The sequence below is a fragment of the Silurus aristotelis genome (genome assembly GCF_946808225.1).
Source record: "Silurus aristotelis genome assembly, chromosome: 11".
NCBI classification, from domain to species: Eukaryota; Metazoa; Chordata; class Actinopteri; order Siluriformes; family Siluridae; genus Silurus; species Silurus aristotelis.
Genome location: NC_139584.1, coordinates 206,753 through 220,000, shown reverse-complemented (window position 1 = coordinate 220,000; position 13,248 = coordinate 206,753). Strand labels below are relative to the sequence as shown.

The following is a 13,248-nucleotide window of genomic DNA, read 5'->3' as shown; positions in this document are numbered from 1 at the left end:
GGAGCAAATGACACCAGGCTGAGGTAAACGAAGATCCTAAAGAGGGATTTCAGTATCCTGGTGGAGACGGTACGCAGCACATCACCCACAACAAAGATCATAGTGTCAAGACCTCTTCCCACTTACCAGCGAGGGATTATAAGTTTAGTAGACTTTTAGCACTTAATGAATGGTTACAGTCATGGTGTCGAGAACACAAACTTCTCTTTGTTGATAATTGGAATTTTTTCTGTGAGCGCCCGAGGTTCTTCCACCCTGATGGCCTGCACACCAGCAGAGTTGGAGCAGCAGTGCTATTGGACAACATCTCTAGGATGAGTCACACCATCTGACTGAAAGTAAGACATCATGCAATTTTTTGTCATATTTATGACAACATTTATACAACAAACTAAATAGTTACAGGTACACACACAGCCCAATTTATAGAAACCGTATCTATTCCTCGTGTAGAAAAAACAAGAAATAAATACACAAGATCCAGAAATAATCTTATTGCAGTTAAAATTGAAAAATGCCAGATAAACAAACACAACAAAGTTCTAAAGTTTGGTCTTTTATACATTAGATCACTTGCACAAAAAGCACTAATTGTAAATGAGATGATCACGGATAATAATCTCTCAGCACTCTGTCTCACTGAGACCTGGATTAAACGAGATGATTATATGAGTCTAAACGAGTCTACAGCGTCAGGATATGTTTATTAGATGGAGCTGGTGTCGAGTGACCAGGTGAGTTTATCCGGCAGATGAACACCAAGGAATTTGGTGCTCTTGACGATCTCTAAGGAGGACCCATCGATGATCAGTGGAGAATAGTCGCTCTGTGCTCTCCCGAGGTCAACAACCATGTTTTGTCAACGTTCAGATACAGGTTGTTGGCTCCACACCAGGCTGTTAACTGTTTCACCTCCTCTCTGTATGCTGACTCATCGTTCTTGCTGATGAGACGAACCACAGTCATGTCATCGGCAAACTTAATGATGTGATTTGAGCTGTGCGTAGCTACACAGTCGTAAGTCAGCAGAGTAAACAGCAGTGGACTGAGCACACAGCCCTGAGGTGCCCCTTAGTGCTCAGTGTGGTGGTGCTGGAGATGCTGTTTCCGATCCGGACTGACTGAGGTCTCTCAGTCAGGAAGTCCAGGATCCAGTTACAGAGGGAGGTGTCCAGGCCCAGTAGGCTCAGCTTCTCAATCAGGTGCTGAGGAATGATCTTGTTGAATGCTGAACTGAAGTCTTTGAACAGCGTTCATACATAAGAGTCCTTGTTGTCCAGGTGGGTGAGGGCCAGATGAAGGTTCGTGGAGATGGCATCATTCATGGAGCGGTTTGGACGATACGCAAACTGAATAGGGTCCAGTGCGGGTGGAAGCTGGGTCTTCACGTGCCTCATGACGAGCCTCTTGAAGCACTTCATCACGATGGGTGTGAGCGCGATGGGACGATAGTCATTGAAGCAGGAGACAGAAGACTTCTTCGGCACGGGAATGATAGTCGTCTTTTTGAGGCATGTAGGAAACATGGCGCTGCTCAGGAAGATGTTGAACATGTACGAGAAGACATCCGCTAGCTGTTGTGCACATTCCCTGAGAACTCTGCCAGGAATGTTGTCTGGTCCAGCAGACTTCCGTGGGTTTACTCTGCATAGAGTTTTCCTCACTTCAGCTGTGGTTCACCTGGTCACTGGAAGGAGGGGTGGTCTTTCTCGCTGCCATGTTGTTCTGCACCTCGAACCAGGCGTAGAAGTCGTTCAGCGTTTCTGGGAGGAAGGTGTCACGGTCACAAGCAGGTGATGTCGTCTTGTAGTTAGTGATCGCCTGGATGCCCTGCTACATGCCGGGTGTCTCCGCTGTCCTGGAAGTGGCCGTGGATTCTCTATGCGTGTGCACGCTTTGCCTCTCTGATGGCACAGGACAGTTTGGCCTTGGTTGTCTTTAAGGCCATCCATGGCTTCTGGTTGGCGCGTGTAGTGATGGTCTTGGAGATGGTCATCAATGCACTTGCTGATGTAGCTGGTCACTGTTGACGTGTACTCCTCCAAGTTGATGAAATCGCCGTTGGTTGCAGCTTCCTTGAACATGTCCCAGTCAGTGCATTCAAAGCAGTCCTGAAGAGCAGACATGGATCCTGCTGGGATTATGCTGGGATCAACATAACAGAGATGTGGTCTGAGTACCCGAGGTGAGGGCGGGGCTTCGCCCGGTATGCGCCCCTGGATGAATCACCACATTATCTGTGTAAAGCTGCTTTGAGACAATGTTCATTGTTAAAAGTGTTATACAAAAAAAAATTAATTTAATTGAATGTTTGTGTAAACCACATCCAGTGTGTTTTCTCCTCTGGTTGGTTCTTTAAAGAAGTAGATGCCAACCCCACAAACATCCCGACCCATCTAGAGACGTACCAGTGCCAAATGGATCCCACTTCATGTGGAGTTTGGACACTGGACCTCCTGTAGTGTTTAAAGGCTCTGGCATGGAGAAGCTGGTGTTGGATCTGTGATGATTGCAAATGTTGAGCTATTTTATGAGTGGCACAGTAGGTCCTAGTTTTATAACCATAAAGACTGTAAAAACTGTAAAAAAGATCATCAGTCATAATCACACACTCCAGTGCTCATGTTAGTTCTCACTCTCCAGTGTTCTGTAGTGTTTAAAGACTATAATCACACTCTTGATGTCACCCAAATGAGGATGAGGTTCTGCTTTTGAGTCTGGTTCCTCTCAAGGTTTCTTCCTCATAACATCTAAGGGAGTTTTTTCTTGCCACAGTCTCCATGGTGCTCATCAGGGAAAAACACATCGTTCACCTTCACTGTTAATTTCTGTAAAGCTGCTTTGAGACGATGCGTGTTCTCAAAAGCGCAATAGAAATAAACTTGACTTGACTTGACAATACACACTACGCCCTGTGAAGGGCACACAACTTCATTTACTGTTTAATGTCCCAAATTATAGAACACATTTTGATGTTATCAGGACTAATGTGTTACAAGTCTGAGGCAGCATTACAACATTTACAGATAAAAATATCATTTAAAAAATGGCTCTAATAAACACTATGTTAAACAACACAACACAACACAACACAAAGCTACAGTAGAACAGATGTTTTATGAGTTTGTTGTGGTCAGTGCTCTCCTGTGTGCTGTGGCTTGGGGAAGCAGGCTGAGACTGGCAGACACTAACAGACTCAACAAATTAATCCACAAGGCCTGTGGTGTTGTTGGTGAGAAGCTGGAATCTCTGACAATAGTGTCTGAAAAGAGGATGCTGTCCAAACATTTCATCTTGGAGAACTTCTCCCACCCACTACAGACTCATACATCCACGATGCATCACAGAGCGCAGGAGATCATTTCTGCCTACGGCCATTAAAGTACAGAACTTCACCCTCTGATGGTTAAACAGCTGCTCCACCATAATAGATAATAGCTCCCATCAAAATGATATATTCTGAATACACGACATTCATCATTCATTCATTTTCTCCCGTTTATCCGTAATTCGGGTCGCGGGGGCAGCAGTCTAAGCAGGCCCCCGCCTTCGACTGCTGCCCAATCCTCACAGCACCGTCCCTTACGGTCCCTCCTGCAGGTGGTGAGCCCACGGGAAGGCGGCCCCACGTCACGGACCTTGATATTTCCCTCGTAAGGGACCCCTGGAGCATAGAGGGTTAAGGGCCTTGCTCAAGGGCCCAAGAGTGGCAGCTTGGCGATACCGGGGCTTGAACCCCAGACCTTCCGATCGGCAACCCAGCGCCTTAACCGCTGAAGCCACCACTCCCCCGATACACAACATGTATACATGATAATACACAACATATATGTGACAAATAAAATTTTATTTGATTTGAACACAACACTACACTACACACTGCACTACACAACAAACTAAACAAAACACACTAAACTACACACAACACTACACTACATTACGCAGGTGGTACATAAAGTGTGTGTGAGCATCTGAATGTTTGGAGAAACAGAAAGCCTTCACTTCTCCACCTTCAGGAGATTGGTTACAGCTCCACTCTGTACTTTTTTCTGCTCTAATCTTATCAGCATCTTTTTAGTGGACAGATGGAGAAACATTCAGGAACTTGTGCAAGAATTTTCCAAATACCAGGGAGCTGAGAGAATCCAAGCAGGAACTGCTTTATCTCTCACCTTTGACTTTCTGAGGATAAAGACATGCTGGAGGAGATTTTTTTTTTTACAAACAAAGTGAATAGTGTGCCATGCTCAGAGGTCACTAATGCATGTAGAACTAAAATACTTCCAGATTTTCTTCTTCCTAATGGACTTTGGGTTTGTAATAAAAGTTTGTAAGACTCTGATTGGACACTGTCCAATCTTACTGCACATTACTTACTCCAAATCCAGCACAGAGATCACACACACACACACACACACACACACACACACACACACACACACACACACACACACACACCTCTCACCTGAACACACACATGTACACAAACACACACATCTCACACCTGAACACACATACAGACACCTCACACTTATCTCTCGCCCACACACATGCACACTCAAAAAAACACACACATCTCATGCCTGTACACAAACACACACATCTCACACCTGACCTCACACACACACACAAGCACAGACATCTCACACCTAAAAACACACACACACACACATCTCACACCTAAACACACACACAAACTCGCACATCTTACACATGAGCACACACACACACACACACACACACACACACACACACACACACACACACACACACACACAAATGCACCTCTCACACCTGAACACACACACACACACACACACACACACCTCACACCTAAACACCCCCACACACATCTCATACCTGAACACACACATAAAGACACACACATCTCACACCTGAATACATACACACACAGAAACACACACATCTCACCTGAACACACCACACACATTTCATACCTGAACACACACACACACACACACACACACACACACACACACACACACACACACACCTCACACCTGAACACACATTACTCGAAACATAGACATCTCACACCTGAAAACACACACACCCACACAAACAGAGGCTCACACATCTTACACATGAACACACACACACACACACCTCTCATGCCTGAACACACACACCATAATTCCCTTCACGCTCACCTCTAAGTTGGAGGTCCTGGATCTTCAACTTCCTGACAGACAGACCACAATCCATACCCTCAGCACTGGAGCTTCCCAGGGTTGTGTTTTGAGCCCCCTGCTGTACTCACTGTACACATATGACTGTGGGGCCACTTCCAACTCCACCACCATCATCAAGTTTCAAGATGGACTTTTCAAGAAAAGCTTGACACCGTGAGGAAAAGTCCCCAAAACTGCTCAAAGCAGTTGTTGAGGTATTTAATGAACTGTTTATACTTTTGTGTTTTCTTTCCTGCACAAAAACACTCAATTTACCTTAATTTAAAATCCCCAATAAAACCAAATGAACAGAAATGCAGAAACCCTGGGGTGATGTGATGAATATCAATGCATCTGCTAGAGATGATGTTTGCAGGAGGTGCAGTTGTGGCTCTAGTAAAAGGAGACGTTTCAAATTGTGTTCATTGGGTTTCTTGCTTTAGTGATTACATTCATTCTCACTGTATGAGATTCCTGTCTGTGATGCCGTTCTCTGTTATAGTTTCAAGTTCAAGTTTCACATTTTATTTGTCAAAAAGTTTTTCCTTCACCACAGTCAGCACCGGCTTGTTCATCAGGGACAAACTTACACTTATAAAGAACATCTTATTCATTTAACAATTTTATTAAAAAAAGTGCAATACTAAATAAAAATGAAATGAACTGAATATGTACAGATGTCAGTGACAGTTTTTTAAGTGAGGATCCAGCAAACTACAGCAATATTTAATATTAAACATCAAACAATATAAAGCAGAAACAATAAAAATGAGAGAAAAGTAATAATGAGGTCTAAGAAAGTTAGTTATTTACAAATGGGTGCAGAAGAGCATGTATATACAGTACATATATATGAGGTATACTTAAAAAAATATGGAAGATTGAGAATAACATGTAGAATCTATATTGAGAAGGTGTGCAAAAATACGCAAAGATTCGTAGTGTGCAAGTGAGGTGCAATAGAAGGAGTTCTGAGAATTAAGAATTGCTCAGTGTGTTTAACAGTGCAAATATGTATGAAATGTTACTAAGTCAGTTGGTAGTTGTGGTCTGCAGTTAGACTGTATTACAGGTCATGGATGATTCCGATAGTCTGAGGGTAAAAACTATTCTTCTGCATGTTGGGTCTGGAAAAAAAAATTCCTGTAGCGTCCACCTGATGGCAGTTTGTTAAACAGGCTGAGTGCTGGGTCAAGGGGATCAGCTGGGATTTTCTGATCCTTCCTCAGACACCATGAGCGGACTGTGTAGAACAGCTAGCGGATGTCTTCACCGACATATTCAACATCTCCTTGAGCAGCACCATTGTTCCTACATGCCTCAAGACGACGACCATCATTCCTGTGCCAAAGTCTGTCTCCTGCCTCAATGACTATCGTCCCGTCTAGCTCACACCCATCATGATGAAGTGCTTTGAGAGGTTTGTCATGAGGCACATCAAGGCCCAGCTACCACCATCACTGGACCCCATGCAGTTCGCGTATCGTTCAATAGACAATGCCATCTCCATGAAACTTCATCTGGCCCCCACCCACCTGGACAACAAGGACTTATATGAATGCTGTTCATAGACTTCAGCTAAGCATTTAACACAATCATCCCTCAGCCCCTGATTAAGAAGACGAGCCTACTGGGCCTGAACACCGCCCTCTGTAACTGGATCCTGGACTTCCTGACTGGGAGCACTGGGGCCCCTCAGGGCTGTGTGCTTAGTCCACTGCTGTTCACTTTGCTGAATTACGATGTGTAGCAATGCAAAGCTCGAATCACATCATCAAGTTCACAGATGACACGACCATGTTGGGTCTCATCAGCAAGAACGAAGAGTCAGCATACAGAAAGGAGGTGCAACGGTTAACAGCCTGGTGTGGAGCAACAACCGGTCTCTGAACGTTGACAAAACAAAGGAGATGGTTGTTGACTTCAGGAGAGCACAGAGCGACCATTATTCACTGAACATTGATGGATCCTCTGTGGAGATCGTAAAGAGCACCATATTCCTTGGGGTTCATTTGGCGGATAACCTCACCTGGTCACTCGACACCAGCTCCATCACCAAGAAAGCCCAGCAGCGTCTCTACTTCCTGAGAAGACTGATTAAAAAAAAAAGCATCTCCCGCCACCTCTATCCTGACTATGTTTTACATAGGGACCATTGAGAGCATCTTCAGCAGCTGCATCACTGCCTGGTTTGGGAACTGCACCGTCTCGGATCGCAAGACCCTACAGAGGATAGTGAGGACCGCTGAGAAGATCATTGGGGGCTCTCTCCCCTCTATCATAGACATTTACACCACACGCTGCATCGGCAAAGCCAACAGCGTTGTGGACGACCACACACACCCGTCACACACACCCCCACACACACCCTTCACACACACCCCTCACACACTCACCTCACACACTCACACACCCATCACACACACTCTTTACCCTCCTGCAATCAGGAAAGCGGTTCCAAAGCATTCGGGCCGTCACATCCAGACTTCCCTCAAGCCATCAGGCTTCTCAACACAGAACTGAACTGAACTGAACCTCAACACAAACACACTCAACTGTGTGACTGATCTGTACAACCCGGACTCAAACACACACTCACTTCACAAATTCATGTGTTCAACACCACCCATATTACATCACTTTAATTCTACAAACGGTTTACATGCTCTTTTGCACAACATTTTGTTTACATTTTTGTTAATTACAATGTTCACTTCAGTACTTAATACTCTTTTACACACCGCAGTGTGTAATATACAACAGGTTTTCTGGTTGCGCTATTTTGTGTATTTGTCTTACACTGTCTTGTGTTGTCTTACACTGTCCTGTATTGTCTTGCACACAATGCACTTTATGTGGTGAGGACACTTACTAGTCCTTAGCCCTGTGTTTTCTGTTATGTAGCTCTATGTTGTTAAATGTAGCACCAGGGTTCAGGAGGAACGTTGTTTCATTTCACTGTGTACATGCTTCAGATATATATGGTTGAAATGACAATAAAAGCTTCTTGACTTCTTCTTGTGTGCGGTAGATGACCTGCAAGGCAGGGAGGCCGCAAGGCCGGGAGTTTATTTCCAATTGAGTTCTGCTGTTCGTATGACTCTCTGTAGGACCTTGTAATCTAGTACTGTGCAGCTGCCATACCAGATGCTCAGGTATCCAGCTAGGATGCTCTTGATGGTGCATCTGTATAAGTTGGTGAGTACTTTGAAAAGAAGCCAAACTTGTTGAGTCTGTGCAGAATGTAAAGTCTCTGTCAAGCTGATTTAACAACTGACGTGGTGTTTAGGGACCAGGACAAGTCACATATCAAGAAACTTGATGTTCCTGACTCTTTCTAGGTCCCCTTAATGTGTAAATGGTTTTAGTTGACCTTTTGCACCCTTCTGAAGTCCACTATCATTTCTTTGGTTTTGCCGATTTTGAGGCAGAGGTTGCCATCACTGCACCATTGTGAAAGCGCTCTCAACTCATCTCTGTAGGCCATCTCATCTCCATCAGTTATGAGACACCAAGATGGTGTCATCTGAAAACTTAAAGATGATGTTGGAACTGTGCTGGGCAACACAGTTGTGTATGAACAGGAGGGGACTTAAGACACAACCCTGTGGAGCTACAGAGCTCAGAGTCAGAGTGGAGGGGTAGTTATATTCCCAATACTGGCCACTTGGGATCTGTTCGTCAGAAAGTCAACATCCAGTTGCACAAGTGAGAGTTCAGTCCTAATTCTTTCGGTTTTGAAATGAGTTTGAATCGGACAATGGTATTGAAGGCAGAGCTATAATCGACTAACAGAATTTAAGAGCTTTTCTCTGCTTTTCTCTATAGTGTCTACTTCTTCTTTCGGCTGTTCCCTTTAGGGGGCGCCACAGCAGATCATCAGTCTCCTTAATACTCTTTACTCTACATCAGCCTCTTTCACACCAACTACCTGCATGTCTTCCCTCACCACATCCATAAACCTCCTCCTTGGTCTTCCTCTTTTCCTCAGCATTCTCCTACTGATATACCCCATGTCCCTCCTCTGCACATGTCCAAACCATCTCAATCTCACCTCCCTCACCTTGTCTCCAAAACATCCTACATGCGCTGTTTCTCTAATAAACTCATTTCTAATCCTGTCCATCGTCGTCACTCCCAACGAACATCTCAATATCTTCAGCTCTTCTACCTCCAGCTCCACCTCCTGTCTTTTACTCAATGCCACTGTCTCTAATCCATACAACTTTTTTTTTTTAATTTTTTTTTATAATCTTATACTCCAGTACTCATGTTAGTTCTCACTCTCCAGTGTTCTGTAGTGTTGAAAGACTATAATCACACTCTTGATGTCACCCAAATGAGGATAAGGTTCTGCTTTTGAGTCTGGTTCCTCTCAAGGTTTCCTACTCATAACATCTAAGGTAGTTTTTCCTTCACCACAGTCTCCATGGTGCTCATCAGGGATAAACACACACCATTCACCTTCACTGTTAAATTCTGTAAAGCTGCTTTGAGGCAATGTCTGTTGTGAAAAGCGCAATAGAAATAAACTTAACTTGACTTGACATTCTCAAAGCAAATAATGCCTCTGTGGTGCTCTTCCTCGGCATGAAACCATACTGCTGCTCACAGATGATCACCTCTTCTCTCAGCCTGGCTTCCACTACTCTTTCCCATAACTTCATGGTGTGACTGATCAACTTTATTCCCCTGTAGTTACTGCAGGTCTGTACATCTCCCTTATTCTTAAAGATCAGTACCAGCACACTCCTCCATTTCTCAGGCATCCTCTCACCTTCTAGAATCCTGTTAAACAATCTGGTTAAAAACTCCACTGCATATCTCCTAAACATCTCCATGCTTCTACCAGTATGTTGTCTGGTCCAACCGACTTTCCACTCTTCATCCTCTTAATCGCTGCTCTCAGTTCCTCCTTACTAATCCTATCCACTTCCTGCTTCACCATCTCCATCATCATCCAACCTTCTTCCCAATTCTATTTCTCCAACTTTCTTTCTCTTTCTGCTCTCCTGCACTTCCTCATTCCACCACCACATCTCTTTGTCTTCCTTTCTATTTCCAGATGTTACACCAAGTACTTTTCTATCTGTCTCCCTCATCACTTCTGCAGTAGTTCCCCAATCATCCAACACCTCTTCAACACCACCGAGCTCCTGTCTGACCTCTTCCCTGAATCTCACACTACAGTCTTCCTCCTTCAGTTTCCACCATCTTATTCTTCTTTCAGTACTCATTCTCCTCCTCTACTTCTTCACCTCCAAAACCATCCTACAGACCACCATCCGATGCTGTCTAGCTACACTGTCCCCTGCCAACACCTTACAGTCTCCAATCTCCTTCAGGTTGCATCTCCTACATAGAACATAGTCCACCTGTGTGCACCTTCCTCCACTCTTATACGTCACCCTATGATCCTCCTTCTTCTTAAAATAAGTGTTCACCACTGCCATTTCCATCCTTTTAGCAAAATCTACCACCATCTGCCCTTCCACATTTCTCTCCTTAAAATCATACCTACCCATCACCTCCTCATCACCTCTGTTCTCTTCACCTACATGCCCATTAAAGTCTGCTCTTCTCTATACTGGGTTTTTCTATAATATTGATAGTATTTTTAAAAGGCATTTTTTTGGTTAAAGGGAAAATGGTAATATGTGCTATAGGAGCACCCATACCCTTTAGTTGTTACTTTTATTTTGAATAGGACTTTTAGTTTGATAGAGCTTGAGAGGGCCTCGAAGTTAAGATGGCCACCGTTTGAGTTGAATCTAGACAAAAAAGGAAAGACGATAGAGGCATATAGTTCTTTACAAGCCTTTTGGAATTTGGAGATATTTTAGTTTATTTTGATCTCTCATTGGATATACCACTTTAATCACCTTGCTTTAAAGCACCTGCTAATCATTTCTAAGCCATTTGGAGCATCCTTGTTTATTCATGTTTGCCACCTTGCATGCCTGCCTGCCTGCCTGCCGGCCCGCCTGTCTGTCTGCCTGCCTGTCTGTCTGCCTGCCTGCCATCCATCCATATCACCCTTTTAAATGTACAATTTATAATTTATTTGAATGCTTGTAAAAGGAGCGACTAACATCAAACACATTTTAAATATGACATCAGTATTGTATATATGATATTGTACCGTAATAATAATGGAATTAAGAGGTGGATTGATTCAGGTAGATCATCATTGAAGGCCTAGGGATAAAATACACGACCTGACACTGGCTTTTACCTGTGGATATTCTCTCAAAGCAGCTTTACAGAGATAAAGAGGTTTTGAAGTTGGAATGTAGAAGGTTAGTGTCTATACGTGTCTCCCTCATTAGTGATCCAGTGGTGACTGTGGTGGAAAAAAAAAATCCCTGAGACTTCATGAGGAAGAAAGGGTTAGGGTTAGGGTTAACCCTAACCTTAACCCATGAGAGGAACCAGAACCTTATCCTCAACAACGAATGTTCATCATTACAGTTTTATCAGTGTTAGGGTTCAGTGATGATGCTTACATGCAGAACTGTTCATGCAAACTGTGTTCCTGAGCAGATTGTAGCACACTGTTAATATCAATCACTGATATTAATTACCTCAAACTTCTTTAGTTGCTCAGTAACTTCATGAAGGCTGTTAAATATCTACTGTCTAAATGTTTGGAATTTTAGATTGTTTGCATTTACGTCAGGCTTTATCATGTCCACGTTACAGGATGGAGGACACGGCGACTCAGATGGAGAAAACTGTAGTTACTATGGCAATGGAACAGTCACTGTTCTGCCCTATAAATAAATACTTACAGAAAGAAGAATTCAGGAGGATTAGACACTGTGGTTATTTTAAGCTCAGTGAGAGGATTTGTTTTATTAAAAGACAGATGGTCAAACCCCAACGCTGTGAGTCATGAAGAAGTGTAAGATTTCAACTTGTTTACAGGAAGTGATGAATTTAAATCCCAATGTGTAAGTGTGGGCGGGATTTCTTGCCTCACCTGTCAATCAAAGTGACACTGACCAATCACAGCACATACTGCTGTGATGACCAATAGGAAACTCAATTTGTGACATCACCTCCTGTGTTCCAAGAAATGGTGCCAGTCTAAAATCTCGCATCACAGTACTGCTAGTGTCACCATGGGAGATGAGCTCACCACAGCAGGAAAATGGCAACAATGACTTTTTCTAAAGCCATACAGAATAGGCAGTGTGTGTGTGTGTGTGTGTGCGTGTGTGCGTGTGTGTGTGTGTGTGGAAAAAAAAAAGTTGGTACATTGTGTTTAAACTAAATCAGCTCATTAACGCATCTTCATCATCACCATCACCATAATCATCATCATCACCATCATTATTATCGCCATAATCACCACCATCTTTAACATAATCATCATCGCCATTAACCATCACCATCGCCATAATCATCACCATCACCATAATCATCACCATCACCATAATCATCACCATCATAATCACCATAATCATCACCATCATCATCACTATCATCATTGCTATAATCATCACCAATTCATCACCATCATTATCATCATCGCCATAATCATCACCATCATAATCACCATAATCATCACCATCATCATCACTATCATCATTGCTATAATCATCACCAATTCATCACCATCATTATCATCATCGCCATAATCATCACCATCATCATACAGCTCAATAATGAAATAAAGTGAAACTGCTCAATGTGTTTCACAATAAATTAGTCACTCTGAGTGTATACACACACACACACACACACACACACACACACACACACACTTTCCCTCCATGTTAAACACAGTTAGAATAGAGATGATGTGCAGGTTTTAGCAGCAGGAGGATGGTGATGAAGGTCCCAGCTGGATGATAATTAATGGTGTAGTGGGAGTGGGTAATCGGATAATTGTGAGGAATTAAAGGAGAAGAGCGTGTGTGTGTGTGTGAGTGGGGAGGGTTATGGCCAGGGGTGGAGTTAAGTGTGTAAGCAATGGGCAGAGCTGGAAACACACACAAATCTTATATTCGTCCCTCACCAGTCTCTGTTGAGAAACTTAACCTTATTCTGC

The 13,248-nt window shown here is 43.4% G+C and overlaps 1 protein-coding gene and 1 long non-coding RNA gene across 5 annotated transcripts in view; both read right to left on the bottom strand.

The window, feature by feature from the left end:
* prkcz (protein kinase C, zeta) overlaps positions 1-13,248 on the bottom strand; it is a 76,185-nt gene that overhangs the window by 34,463 nt on the left and 28,474 nt on the right. The window lies entirely within an intron of this gene.
* LOC310733524 lies at positions 4,412-5,724 on the bottom strand. Its single transcript, XR_014535811.1, has 3 exons — positions 4,997-5,724; positions 4,611-4,673; positions 4,412-4,504 (listed from the first exon to the last, which is right to left on the bottom strand). It is a non-coding gene; the product is annotated as an uncharacterized lncRNA (long non-coding RNA).